Genomic DNA, 15645 nt, shown 5'->3' on the forward strand with positions numbered 1-15645 from the left:
CGTGTTGTCATTCATAAAAATATGCCCTCACAAGTGCCCCCGAGGTTCTATTACCTCGGCATCCTGAGGTGATGGAACCTATATCACTCGATCACATAGCATGTCGGCTAAGACTTGCTTTATTCTTCATTACCGAGGTCGTTACATGTTGGCTCCATATGACCAAGATTATAGTGTGTTTTCTCAAATGCCTTTAGAACCAAGAACCAAGTTTTTCAAGTTCTTTAACTGAGATCGTCCCCCAAGCCGAGATCTTTACTTCATTAAATCAAGAACTCCAAGAGTTTATACACACGTATGAGCTGTCACGCACAGTAACTCAACCGTTTTCACCACGCGTCTCCTCCTTATTGATTCGTACATGACACGCGCCATCAGGTCGCGTCGCTTCTATGTGCGCCGCCTGACAAGCACGTCGTCTTAAGCACATTCAATGAAACTTTGCCGCCTTTTCGTGTTTTAACAAAAACACGTCCCTCTCTCTCTCCGTCTTCTCATCTTTGCAACATCACTTTCGCTCAAGCTTTCTCTCTCTAACATTTCTCTCCCAAATCCTCCATTTTTGTTTGCGAAGCTTTCTGCAACTACTTTCATTCTTCCCCTCCGGTGAGGCTTTCAACGTTCTGCCACTCATACCACCAGCGTTCAACTCCAGCGTACCTCACACTGGCGTCACTCATTCTGGTAAGTCACTGCTTCCTCTCTTATCAATCTGTGTTTTTCTTAAAAAAATTCCACTGCATTTATTTGCTGCCATTGCCAACCTATTCATGTTCTTGATTATTAATTTGTGCGTTGAATTCCATCATGTATTTGGGCATGTTTGTTTCATGATTTTGCTTCTGTCCAATCTTTTCCTGAGTACACACACACTGCTTACATTTGTTTATTTTGCCACTGATTTTGGCCTCGCACCCTTGTACACACTTTGTCACAATGTTCTTTGATTTGTTGCTCATCTTCTTGAGTCTGAATTACTGTTGCTTTCTATTTCTTGCTGCATTTACCAGATTCTTGCCTTCAACTCTTGTTCTTGTAATTCTAGGTTTTGGGATTTACCCTAGAACTCCAATTTTTAGGAAAAATTGAAACGAATTCCCCTTAGATCCTCAAAAACTCTTGCCCCAGCACACGTTTAGGTTTTAGCCGGGGTCCTTCAAACCTTAACAAAACAATTCCTTCTGAAATCTAACACCTTGTCCCTCTAGCCGACATTATGGGAATGTTTAGGTGGAGAGCAGATACTCCTACTAAGTTAGAGTACTTCAGGCAGGAGTTTTCTATACCAGCCGATGTTCAAATAAGGTTAGCTGGGGAGAATGACTCCATTATGTTGGGGAGGGACTATATGCCCTTTCCCGTTGTCTCTAATATTAAGGGAGGAGTCAGATTACCTCTAAACACCATTTTTAGAGAGGTCCTTCACTTTTACAAATTGAACCCCATGCAACTAGTTGTAAATTCTTTTAGGATCATAAACGGAATCGCCGAGTTGGAGCGTCGGCAAAATGCTAAAATTTCCCTGTCTGATATTCAATACTGCTATACGATGTGTAGCCTTAAAACCAAAGTCGGTTATACATACTACCTCAAGCCGAGATCAACCCAATACAAGCTGATAGTCGACATCCCGGACTCTAATAAAGGTGCAACTGATGACTACCTGATTGTGTCGGGCAATTGGGAGCTCGCGACAGATGGTGAACTCCGCCTCTTCCCATTATGCTGTAGGGTTTTTAGGGATGATATGGGTAAGGACTTAGTTTTCCTCCCTAGAGTCCCTCTTACTTTTTTAATCATCACTTTCTTCCTACTTTGTTTCTAACATATGTTCTCTTTTTGCAGCTCTCCCTCAGTTAGAAAAGGATTTTCGCCGACACTACACGTCAAGCAAAGACTTGGTCCACTTTCTCGGCCTTTCCCTGGAGCTTCGCAAGGCTTCAATCCTCCTCAACTACATCCCAACATATCAGAGTCCTCTGCCCGACGTCCCTCGAAAGAGCAAATCTCTGCCTTCCACCACAACTCCTTCTACTACCTCATCGCCAAGGCCGGATCAAGGGTCCACCTCTGACCCAACAGAGCATCCATCGACATCTGCTCCCCAACTTATTCCACCAGCCCAGCGCCAACGCTGACGTTGTGCTTCTACCAACACTCCTGCTGGTAGAACACGTAGCCGAAAACGCCGGAGTGCTGAGGCGTCGGCTTACCCAACAAATCCACCAACAGCTCTACCAGCAATCCACTTTGGTATAAGGGTTATAGTTGCCACCACAGCCGACGAGATGGGGTGAAAACCTACAGTAGTTGAAGATTTGCTCGCCAACCTTCCTAGCGTTGTCACCGTCCAGTCTTCATCCTCCCCTCAGCCAACCCCTAAGCCAAAACGAGTGAAGAAGGCCAAGGCAAAGGCTACAATGACCCAGATTGATTCTGAGGACACTGTGTTTATCTCAAAGTTAGCCAAAGCTAAGAAAAGTGCCCCCTCCACCGAGAAACGCCCTGCCAAGGACCCATCTTCCGAGGCCCCACCTGCTAAAAAGTCGAGGTCAAACCACCAAGAGAGTAGCAGCTACCCCTGAGGTATGGTCTGGGCGCCCGAAATCATGCTTGACGACAGACCTCTTACCGTCGGTGATAGTGTTGCCAATCTTGAGGTCGGCGTGACCCTGTTCACGGCAGTTCTTCTGCTCGAGGACATGAACCGAATGGCTGAGCTACACGAATATAAAGACTTTGCATTCATGATGCAGCACTCGGTCTTGGTAAGCATTCTACCTTCCCCTTTGTCAATCTTTCCACACTTAGTGAAATTTTGCTAACTTGTGTTACTTCTTTGCAGGCCATCCAGTCTGCCCATTCTTATGCCACCAAGACCGAGACAATGACGAAGGATTTGGCAAAGAAAACAAAAGATGCAGCCAAACTCCTGTCTTCGCTTAATCAGGCTGAGGCCAACAACCGTTCTCTTATGGACTAGGCCAAGGACACCAAAACAGCTCAGAGTGTGGCCGAAGAAAAGGCCAAGGCGGCAAACGATGAAGCCGAGGCAGCAAGAGCCGACCTTGAAGTTGCTAAAGCCAAAGTAGCCGATCTGGAGGCCAAGTTGTAGGAAGCTATCGCCAATAAAGAGGCCGAGGTTAAGGCGACCGACGAAAAGGCCTTCGAAGAGGGGCAGGCCGTCGTTCGCGACTAATACAAAGAGCAAGTCAACTTGGGTTACAACCAAGGTTATTACCTCGGCTGGATGGCGGCCCTCAACAAGTTGGATGTTGCTATGGACTCCGACCTTCGTGACATCAGCAAGCTCCAAGTGCCATTCCCCCCAGAGAATAAAGAGGCCGACGTTGAAGACGAAGAAGATGCCGATGATGGCGAGGTCGGTGAAGAGGATGGGAAGGCTGCCACTGATAACAAGTCTCCTACCCTCAATGAGCAAATAGACTTAACTCAGGATGAGAAGGATGACTTGGCACCCAAGGACGTCTCCTCCACTTCAACAACTTCTGAAATCGAGATCCGTTGTGCCGAAAAGAGTCTAGATGAAACCTTGCAAGAGATTGATGCTAAGCTTGAAGTCAAGAGGACTATAACGCTCCCCTCTGATCAAGCCAAGTCTAGTACTTAGAATCTTTCTTTTCTTGTACCTTTTTGAACAATGTTTAGCTTTTATTTGGCCGATGTGCATTTTTGTACTATGAACAAGTAATCTTCAATGTCAGGCCGAAGTGCCTTTTTCCCTTTTATAACATTTTCTTTGTGTTTGAATGCTTTTTTCCCTTCTATGTATGTTTATTACTTCCATACTTAGAATAGTTTTGCATATCTTTGTTTAATTCCTTTAGCTGTATATTCTTATTGGATTAACATACCTCGGACATAACTTCTAGTCTTGTTCATCTCGGCCTTAGCTTAACACTTGAAAACATTTGTAAAAAATATTTTCACAAGTGTTTATTTAAAACTTGCCACTTCACTTTCAATTATCAAGACTTCTGTCTTCACTTATCTCAAATATGGGTAATCTGGTCATCTCGGCAACCAGGAATGTATTTCTTTGTAATATTACCTCGGCGTATCTTTAACTTGTAAAATTTTGAAATTTTAACAAGTGTTTAAGCTAACTCTAGCTTGTAAATTGTTTTGACAAGCCTTCCCTTGTCAGGTTTTTAAACTTTCTTTATCATTCTCCAGCTCTCTGCCCCCTAATGTGAACTTAAGTTTCACTTATGTTCACATTAAGTATGTACCTATGATCTTGGCACCGAGGTCAGATTCAAACACCGACTGACCAAGGTTATCAACCTCGATTTCTCTGTTAATCTAACTGACATGTACTCAATATCATTCAAAGTTTTAATTCTGTTGACACAGCAAATCTAGGTTAATCCAACTTAGTTCAACTCCATTATATGCAAGTGTAATTCAACTCTGCCATATAATAAGTCTAAGTTATTCGTTATGTTTCAATCAGAAACATCGCCAACTTAGTTGACTTTATTATATGAAAGTATAATTCTACTCTGCCATATAATAAGTCTAAGTTATTCATCATGTTTCAATCAGAAACATTGCCAACTTAGTTAATCGTTTTACACAAGTTTGAATTTAAAGAATCGAGCTAAAATTTTATTATTTACTTCGGCTAGTAACAAAAGAATTTAAAAAATGATAAAGGATGCCGACCTGGGTTCTAATCCCTGGGATGCCGACCTCTAATGAGATTACTGCCTCTGTGCCATAAGCCATGACAAATGAGGATTCCCCAGTTGATCTTCTCGGCATAGTTTGATATGCCCAGAGTACATTGGGCAACTCATCCACCTACTTTCCCTTTGCTGTTTCCAGCCTCTTCTTAATCTCATCCAATATAGTTTTGTTAGATGCTTCTACCTGTCCATTGCTTTGAGGGAAGCTTGGAGTGGAATAGTAGTTCTTGATTTTGTACTTTGCACAGAAGGTTTTGATTAGCTTGCTGTCAAACTGTGTTCCATTGTCTGCTATTATTGCCTTTGGGATCCCAAACCCGGTGATGATGTTCTTCCATATGAAGCTCTTCACATCAACATCTCGAATCTTTGCAAGGGGTTCAGCTTCCACTCACTTGGTGAAGTAATCTGTTGCCACTAGCAGGAACTTCCTTTGTCCAGTCGCTTGAGGCAGCTGTTCAACAAGATCCATGCCCCATTAGGCAAATGGCCAAGGGTTGGACACTGGGTTCAAATCTACTGCTAGTTGATGTATCAAAGGTGCAAACCTCTGACACTTCTCACATTTTCTGACATAAGCTTCAGCATCTTTCTGTATGTAGGGCCACCAGTAGCCCTGAGTAATGGCCCTATGAGCAAGTGACCTACCCCCAGTGTGGCTTCCACATACTCCTTCATGTATTTCATACATGAAGTCTTCAACCTGTGAAGGATACACACACCTCAGAAGGGGACCAGTAAAAGATCTTCTGTAAAGATGCACTTCTGCTATCAGACTGAATTTTGCCGACTTCAGTCTGATCTTGTGTACTTCTTTATGATTATTTGGCAGTTTTCCATCTCTAAGGAATACTATTATTGCATCCATCTAGCTTGGTCCCATCTCTACACACATTGCCTCATGCTCTGTGTTCTGTGGTTCTACACTTGGACTTGACAAGTAGTCAACCATTATTGTCCTTGCCTCTTCTGGTTTCATTGCACTAGCCAGGTTGGTCAAAGCATCAGCATGACTGTTGTCATCTCGACTAACTTGCTGTAGTCGGCAATTTTGGAACAATGCTATTAGCCTGCCCACCTCCTTTACATAGGCCACCATCCTTTTATCTCGGGCTGCGTATTCGCCTATTGCTTGGTTGACGATAAGTTGGGAGTCACAGAAGACCATTACCTCGTCGGCTTCCATTGCTGCTGCCAACTTTAATCTTGCGATCAGTGTTTCATACTTTGCTTCGTTGTTTGAGGCCTTAAACTCCAAATGAATGGATTGTTCCAGCATTTGACCATCCGGTGATACTAGCACTACTCATGCCCCCGCTCCTTGTCGGTTTGAACTTTCATCAACAAACAGGCGGAAGGAGTCACCGACGTAAATGTTGTAGGGCTTGAGTTTTTCTTCTTTCCTTTGTTCTACTATTCCCAGCTAGGCTTCTCCTTGTTCACTTAGACATCGTATACCCCAGCTCAACGGAGCCCGATGTATGGTGGCGCCTAGTGTGAACTTGGCTATGAAGTCGGCCAAAACTTGACCTTTGATTGCGGTTCTGGGTCTGAATTCTAGGTCATATTAGCCTAACACCACTGGCCATCTGGCTATCCTGCCTGTCAGATCTCTTTGTTGTAACAGGAACTTCAAAGGATGCTCAGTTAACACCACAATCTTGTGGGCTTGAAAGTAATGATTCAGCTTCTTAGAGGCCATTACTCAAGCCAGTGTCAACTTCTCCAAGGGTAGGTATCTGGTCTCTGCATCTGCTAGGGTTTTACTCACGTAGTAAACTACCCTCTGTTCTCCCTTTTCTTCCTTGATTACCACTACACTCACTACATGCTCTAAAACCGCCAAGTATAAGAGCAGCTCCTCTCCAGGTACTGGATTTGAGAGAACTGGAGCGGTGGTTAAGCATTTCTTCAAGTTGGCTAGGGCGACTTCGCACTTTTCTGTCCATAAGAAGTTTGTGGCCTTCTTCACTAGACTGAAGAAAGCTTTACACTTGTCAGAGCTTCTGCTTATGAATCTATTTAGGGCTGCAGCCCTTCCAGTCAACATCTGCACTTGTTTTGCCGACGTTGGGCTCTTTAACTCCAAGATGGCCTTGATTTGATCCGAGCTTGCCTCAATGCCCTTTCTGGTGACCAAGTATCCCAGGAACTTCCTTGACCCAACTCCAAATGCGTACTTCGACGCATTGAGTCAGAGCCAAAATGTCCTTAGGATATCAAAGATTGTCTTCAGGTCGGCCAGATGATCTTCAGGTTTCTTGGTCTTCACGACTATGTCATCGATGTATACCTCTACTGTTTTGCCTATTAGATGTCTGAACATCTTAGTCACCAATCTCTGGTAAGTTGCTCCTGCATTTTTTAACCCAAAAGGCATCACTCTATAGCAATATAGCCCTTTTGGGGTGATAAATGCAGTCTTCTCCTCATCTAAGGGGTACATGGATATCTGATGGTACCCCTTGTAAGCGTCTAGGAAGCTCATCCTTCCATGTCCTGAGGTGGCATCCACTAATTGATCACTTTTGGGGAGTGGGAAACTGTCTTTGGGACAAGCCTTGTTTAGGCTGGTGAAGTCCACACAGACCCTCCACTTCCCATTCTTTTTCTTCACAACAATCGTGTTTGATAACCATGTTGGGTAGTTTACTTCTTGAATAGCTCTAGCCTCCAGAAGTTTATCCACTTCCTCTTCTACTGCCTCAACATGCATCAACGTAGGCCTCATTGCTCGCTGGATGACAGGTTTGGCCGACCTGTCCACATTCAGTTTGTGGCAAGTGACCTCGGGGTCAATGCCAGACATCTTGTATGGTGTCCAAGCAAACACCTCAAGGTTTGCTTTCAAGAATGCCTCTAATTCCTTTTCCTCCTCCTCAGCCAAGCCTTGCTGGACTAAGATCTTCTCCAGGGTTTCCTCACTTTTCTCGGCTAGTTCCTTGCCGACGTCCTCAAGGACCTCCACGTCCTCATCCTTAATCTCAGCTGCTTCTGCTTTTGCTTCTCGTATGTTGCAGGTGGATTTCATTACTGCCATACAGCAATTCTTTGCCTGCATCTGATCCCCTCTGACCTCCTCAATTCCATGTTCTGTTGGGAATCGCAACAGCTGGTGCAAAGTTAAGGGAATAGCCCTTATTACATGCAGTCATGGGCTTCCTAGGATAGAATTGTAGGGGGAGGGGTTATCAATTATGGTGAACTCAGTTTTTACCTTCTTGGTACCAGCCTGCACCTCCAAACTTACTACTCCCAGGGGCCACGTCGGCATTCCGTTGAACCCAACCATTGTATTGTTCCAGATTATCTTGGTGAAGGCCAAGCTCCTTGTAACACCTTATATACATTATGTCACAAGAGCTACCCTGGTCGATCAGAATTCGCTTTACCTGGCACTCTCCAATCTGGAGGGATATTACCAAGGCATCGTTGTGTGGATGCTGCACCATCTCTAGGTCGTCTTCAGTAAAAGACACCATTGGTCCTTGGCACTCGTCTGCCCTAGGTCTCTTTTGCCGGACCTGATACATATGCTGTAAGTGTTTTACCTTCTGAGTTTCCCCACGTATCTTGTTCTCATTGACCTTTGAGTGAATCAAATTGATCACTCGAGGCCCTCCTACTTGCGGCTGTGGTGCTGGAGGAGGTGGTACTGCCGGTGCCTAAGGCAGTCTCGCTTGCTCTTCCCTTGTTCTGGTCTCATCTTCTAGGTCCCTTAGATGACCTTGTCTTACCAGGTCTTCTAGATGTGTCTTTAGGGCTCTGCACCCTTTGAGTTAGATGCCCATTCTCATTGTGGTAGGCACAGTGTTTCCCCAGACTTCTTCCCATAAATTCACCAGGAATCTTCTTTGGTGCTCTATAATAGGGCTGATTCTGGATTCTTTCCAAGACTTTGTAAACCAGAATTTGGAATACGATTGTGACTGCCTGGGCAACCTTTAGTCCTATCTTCTGCTTATTGTATCCACTATTACCTCGGCCTCGCTTTGGCGAGCCGTTTCTTGTCTCTTGTTTTGACGCCTTTGTCCCCAGCGTGTCTTCCTCAGCTCTCGCATACTTCTTTATCTTAGCCATAAGTTCTTCCATAGTTTTTGGTAGTGTCTTTGCCAGTGATTTTCGAAGTAGACAATCATCGTTCAGGCCGTTCTTAAAAGACATGACCGCCACCTCTTAGTTGCATCCTAGTATTCGGTTGAACACTTCATAATACCTTTTGGCATAGGCCCTAAGGCTTTCATCCTCACCAATTCTTAGAGCCATCAAAGAGTCCACCCTCAACAGCTGTAGTTTGTTTGTCACAAATCTAGCCACGAACATCTCGGCTAGGCCTTCCTAGCTTTTCACTGTTCCTTTCGGCAATTTGTGAAACTAATCTGATGCGATTTCCTCAAAGGATGAGGGGAACACTTTGCAGAGCAACGGCTCGTTCCCGGTGTACAGTGCCATTGAGTTCAGGTACAAGCTGACGTGAAAGTTAGGGTCAGACTTACCGTCGTATATTTGGAATCTCGACATGTGGAACCTTTTCGGGGCCTCAAATTTGTCCAGTTCTACCAAAAACGGTGTTCTTGGCTTGACTGGAGAGGTTACCTCGGCATCCTGTCACTTCCTCTGGAGATAATCCCTCAGATCCTCCTTGGTTTGTCCAGGAGCTCGGCTATCAATGGATTTCAGTCTTTTTGGTGCGCTACTCCCGGTGTCGTTATGAGTCCTCTTGGACCTCTCTCCGTTAGTTGCGTTGAAACAAAGTTCCTTTCCTTGAACATGCCGATGTTCTTTGGGGTCAGCTTCTTTGGTACGATGTGTCCCTCGAGAATCTCTCTTTATTGACTCTCCTCGCCCGACCTCCCTCGAAGGCCAGTGAGAGTATTCCTTGGTCTTGGTGTGCTGGGGGACTGCAGGGATTGTTTTCTGCCCTTTCTGGGCATTGTTCTTGGCTGCTGGAATCAGCGTGTCTTGTAACGAAAACGGTGGCTGCATGACATTGTTCTGTATCATGAAATTGACGATCGATTGCAGGTTCGCCAATTTGTTCGCCATTCCTTTCATCTCTCCGTCCCTCCGTAAGCATCTATCTTTCCATAGCTGGAGGTCATTCTCATTATAATACCCGCCTCGGTCTGCCTTTTTTGGTACGTCTCCCTGCTGGCCGACGTCCTTCTCTCCGGGGTTCTGATCCCAAGTTTCTTCATTACAGTTATCCTCCTCTACGTTAGGGTCAATGTGTTTACCATTCCCAGTAGGGATGTCATCCCCAACCTTTTCTTTTTGTCTGTCGTTGGTCATCTATTCTCCTTTCTTTCCTACAAACGGCACCAAATTGTGTGTACTGTTTTCTGACCACACTGTCAAACAGGTACTCAGCTGGAGAACATCGGCAGAATAGATTGCGCCCAACAACCTGTCACAAAAAGATAAAACTCCAGCGGTGGTTCGTCCACCCGGGGGTACTCCGACGATCAAGTCAGCAATCAATATCTCTCAAAGATAGTCAATTATGCTCATCTCACAAGTCAGAATATAAAAAGCGTACGTTAAACCTATGAGGGTGCCTTACTTTTATAGTCAACACTGTCCTGAACCCTGTAGAAGCCTAGCTTCTTTTGGACTCTAGACCAATGCCTATCTTGGACTCCTAGTTAGATAAAGAAAAACTCCATAAAAGCTTTATCCTTATCCAGGTTGAAGTCTTCCCCCAGGTTGAAGTCCTCTCCCACTTTAGGACTTTTATAACTTATCCGCTTATCCTAGATTCTGGTATCTCTGCAGATAACCTCGGCCTAGCCGAGATCATCTCGACGTCATGACCAGAACACGTGGCATCTCGACTAGCACTTCGGTGCCATCTTGGCCACGTGTTGTCATTCATAAAAATATGCCCCCACAACTATGCTTTAATATACTTTTTGGTAGGGTATCTTGTAGACGTCCCTGAACGTCCCGGGAGGGAATCCCCCCCCCCCCCCCGGTTTTGTTCATTTGGGCTCACTACAGTTCAGGACTCAAAGTCACGGTCTAGTATCTAATCTCGCAGAGTGCAATGCAAGGCCGATGAATCATCAAGGAGTCCAAATCCGGCAAATCGTTTTTGAAAACAGATTTTTTTGAAAGAAGTGCCAAACATGGACTGCTTTGCCAGATACAGAGTCGCCACCTAAATATTTTATTTTGGGAAATTTAGGAAACCTTGACTTATTGCCTAAGGCTACGTGTCCGTCATCACCAAAGTTGCCTTGGCTCGGGAACTTGGGTACGATTGGAGAAGGTCACTTCGTGAGCACCCCCGCTCGCCCGATCAAAGATCGACCCCTACTAACCATGATATCTAGTTTTGAAAACATTAAGCATTCTTATTTCGGTTATTAGCCTAGATTTACTATGTGATGTACACAGCATACAAGTATAGACTGGATCGCCTGAATTGGAACAAAACATTTCATGTTTGTTTATTTGAAAATGGTTTGCTACTCGCAAGTAGGCTAAAATGTGGATTTGCCACCCTCAGGTGGGCTTAGAAAAGATGGTTTTGCCACTATCTAGTGGGCTTAAAACTCACAGTTAATGCATTATTCCAATTCAAATAACCCAACCTTCACCCACAGGCATTCGGGCAGTTATATCATATAAGTAAATAGCCTCATGGTAAAGCATGCTATCATGGCAGTCACTCATACGCGTGCAAGAATGCTAAAGCATAACCACTTACCGAGTACTCTAAGCCAAAACAGAAGCTAATTAGAAATCAATGCATGGTCCTAACTATACAGAAATGCCTAATGCAACACATGTAAAATGCAACTAAGATAGGCTCGACTATTCTAAAGATGGCATGTGAAATGCTACAACTAACAAGTATTCAACTCGGAATTGAAATACAAATACAGTTAGTGTGATGCGCCGAGCTCGGTGCATACAATACAGATGAATGGATGCAAACATGCAAGCATAAGTATGCTAATTGAAACATGCCCTAATCTAACCATCATAAGCTGGTAAATAAAAGGGAGAAAGACGTGGGGTTGGAAGACATACATCACACACACGCACACTTATTACAATTGTGCCCTCGCTCGGAGGGTCCGAGTAAATAATAAAGTCCGAATAATAATTACAGTCCGAATGAATAATTACACATTACAAAACCCTAATTAAATAACAATTTAACTAGGAAAGCAAGTAAATAGCATGCAAGCTACAAAATGGACTGCCTCAGCTCTTGTTCCGAATGATGAATAATACATGCTTGAGTTGCCTGGCGCGGAAATCCATTGCGATGCCCCGATTCACCTCTGTTTGCAATTAATCCCGGAATGCTATGCAAGGCTTTAGAAAGCTGCTGATTTCTGATTTGCTGTAATAGAGAGCAAGAAAAGGGTATAGCAAAGTATTTTCACATATGTATGCACACCTCGATCCTCATACCACCAATCACGCATCTCGATGCATGATGGCCGAGGAGTCGAATTGCACGACTCAATGTAAAATGAATGCACATGGAAACACAACAAGGCCTAAACTCCATCATGGGTAATCCGGAGTGTCGGCGACCGGGAATTGAGACACGTTCCGTCACTCAGAGTACGAAATGTCCCTCGTTTCCCATGCTTGGGCTAACTCCTATCCCAAACACAATGCAAATGAGATGGCATACACAATGCGACTAACATACAACCTAGCATACACAATGCTATGAAATGGCATACACAATGCTCGATGTAACATGGCATACACAATGCTCTAACATGCATCCTAGCATACGCAATGCTATGAAATGGCACACACAATGCACGATAGACTTACACCAACATGAGTGGACCTCAGCCACGCTCACATCAGTGGCCATGAGATGGAAAAGAGACAACCGAAATGCGTGCACACGTGCACGCATACCGAGGACCGAACCTAAGGCATAAAATGCTACTCTACCAAAGCATGGCAAGGGATGAAAGATGGCATACAAACATGTAATTTCCAGCACTGAAACATGATGCTAAATGGTCCCGAAACATGGAAATATGGCACCCGATGCATGAAATAAGCCTCGAAACTCAAAGCTAGGCACATGTATTGAATTATAACTATGCAAAGCAAGCATTATTTGGCCATGGAGTACAAAGACAGAGCCAAGGCAGTCCCAAAACATGCACATTTCTAGTTTAAAGCATGTCCAAAAAGTGCTAACATGATGGACTAAAATAGCATGCAAATTTGGCTAGCAAGCATGGTTTACATGGCATGTATATGAAGCGTGTGAGAACTCATCAAACCATCCAAAAACAGTGAATAAAACATGACAAAATATGCCTAAATAACCACTAAAATGCATCCAACATGTGCGAAAATGATGAGCTCCTTTGAAAGGGTATGCAAGGGGTTACTCAACACATATATGATGGACACTTAGCATAGCAAAACCAACTTTGGAAATAAAATATGACAGCCCTAAAACTCACCAAAAAAGGCCTAAAATTGATCAATAAAGCATACAATGAAAGGTCCTCTTGGAAGGCCTTGAGGAGGGTTGTTCCACACATTCATGAGGGACATAAAATATGGCCAAAAGGGCCTTGGACAGAGCTAAGATAGACCTCAAAACCCTCAGAATGAGGCCTGGAACATGACTTCAAAGCATGCAAAAAGGGGTCCCTTTGGAAGGCCAACAAAACCACCAAACATAACAAGGAGAGGGGGTCACTCCCCTTTGATTTTGGCTCTCAAAAATGCATCTAAGCCACTGAAAATCCATTTGATTTCAGTGGCTAAGAGGCCAAACCATGACCAATGCAAGTGCTCTAATGCATAGCCCTAATCATGAAGAGATGAAGCATGCATAGGGGGAAGATGACCCTAAACAGAAAAGAGACCTTAACCAAACTTGAAGAGGAGATTAAAAAAAGATCTTTTTTAGTTTATGACAAATCTCGAAAATGTTCACAAGTAAGGCTAAAATATGATGCAAAAAAAAAAAGCCCTAAAAGAGAGATAGAGGGTAAGGGAAAGTAGATGACCTCAAACAGCAAAGTGCCCTTAAACAAAGTTGAAGAGGAGCTCAAAATAAGACACTTTACAGTTTAGGTCGAGGCCCAAAAATGCTTGCAAATGGGGCTAAGTAATGAAGCAAAATAAGGCTAAAAAAGGGAAAATGAAGACTTACCCTTGTAGAGCCGACCTCCAGTAGCTTCTGGACCAAGTTGGTGAGCTTTCAACCTCTGTAAATGACCTCCAAGGTGCTAGAATGAATGAGGGAGGTGGTAGGCTAAGAGGTGTAGGGTAAAATGGCCAAGAATATAAGTGTTTTGAGGCTTGAAGTATAGAGATAAAGGGTTGTATGTATATTTCCAGCCAAAAGCTTCTAACCCTTGAAAATGGAGGTGAAGGGTTGATTATATAGAGGGAGGAGGCCATGGCTTCTTGGAGAAGCCAAGAGAGAGGCTCAAAGCTTCTAAAGGAAGCTTGACCAAAGAGGTCAAGCTTCTTGAAGAAGCTAGACCAAAAGGGTCAAGCTTCCTCAAGAAGCTTGACCAAAGGGGCCAACTCCTCTTTGAAGCCAAGCAAAGGGGTGAAAACCAACTTAAAAGGGGCCAAAATAAGGACAAAACCCTCAGACAGTGGGTCAAGTGTAAAATAGCTGGCACAGCTAGAACACACTCAGAGAGACAAAACTGGCCGACCAGTTCAAAAGGGTCAGGGTGGTCGGCTGACCACCTCCTCTGGTCGGCCGACTAGGGGTCAAAAGGTTCAAGCAAAATTGCTGGTCGGCCTACCCAGAAAGGTGGCCTCCCAGATGAGTAGAACACAGCCCTGTGGTGAAAAACCAGAAAATGTGACCCAAGAGAGAGAAAAACCAGCTTTTTAGCAAGGTTCAAAAGGGTCAAGATGAATCACTGGTCAGACTACCCATATTGGTGGCCTCCCAGATGAGCACAACACAATGGTGGTATGAAAAGCCAGAAATTGTGGCTCAAAAGTGAAAAAAACTAGCTTTTTGTCAGAAAAATCGACTTTTGGAGAGAGAAAAAGAGAAAACTGATTTTTCAGGGGAAAAGGTGGCCTCCCGCCATCCTATAATCTTCCTAACAATGAAAATAGGGTCCCTACCAAAAATGGACCAAGACGGATGCAAAACGAGGGTTCGGGGGCCAAAACGCGCTGTCTAGGGCCCGAAAACAGGCTGTTAGGCATCGAAAGTGGCGTATGACCACGAAGGTGGTCTCCCGGGCCACAGTGTCCCTCTAAAGGGAGGAAATAAGGTGTGTGCCAAAAACCGGAGCAATCGGAGGTAATTAAGCGGTCCCGAACCGAGGCACACGGCCGACGGCTCCGAAAAACCAAAAACTAGGCTCTAAACGGGAAAAATGGCCTACGACCACGAAATGTAGCCTACGGCCACTGAGAGATGGTCAACGAGACCTCTCCCTCCCTTCAGGAAGAGAAAACGGAGGAAACGGGACCTGGTTCGCAAACATTGGCAAAGCACAAAAGAGCCCTGAAGTTTGGAGGCAAGGCTCGCAGCCGAGACTCTGAAACCTCAGAACGAGCACAATATGCAACATCACCGAGTGCTCAACTGGTGACGTTTAAGTCTTAAGGTTGGTCAAAAATGGGGTGTCTACAGTTGCCCCTCTTTGACAGAACTCGGAAGTCATACGTGACGGGAGTGAATGTCAAAGCCCAGAGACGACCCATTTTTGACAAAGCCGAAGACTTAGACAAACAAGTGAGATAAACAAAGATGTGCCTGCAGGCATGCCCGCAGGCGGGGGGAAAAATGCAAAACGATATGTAAGAAGATTTCGACAATTGGACTTATACGTTACGCGAAGCCGGTTTGAAAATAGGACTTATACGCTACGCGAAGCCGGTTTGATAATTGGACTTATACGCTACGCGAAGCCAGTCTGATAATTGGACTTATACGCTACGCGAA

The sequence above is a fragment of the Camellia sinensis genome, unplaced genomic scaffold, assembly GCF_055761805.1.
Source record: "Camellia sinensis isolate YWXY unplaced genomic scaffold, ASM5576180v1 Unanchor3, whole genome shotgun sequence".
Taxonomy (NCBI): Eukaryota; Viridiplantae; Streptophyta; class Magnoliopsida; order Ericales; family Theaceae; genus Camellia; species Camellia sinensis.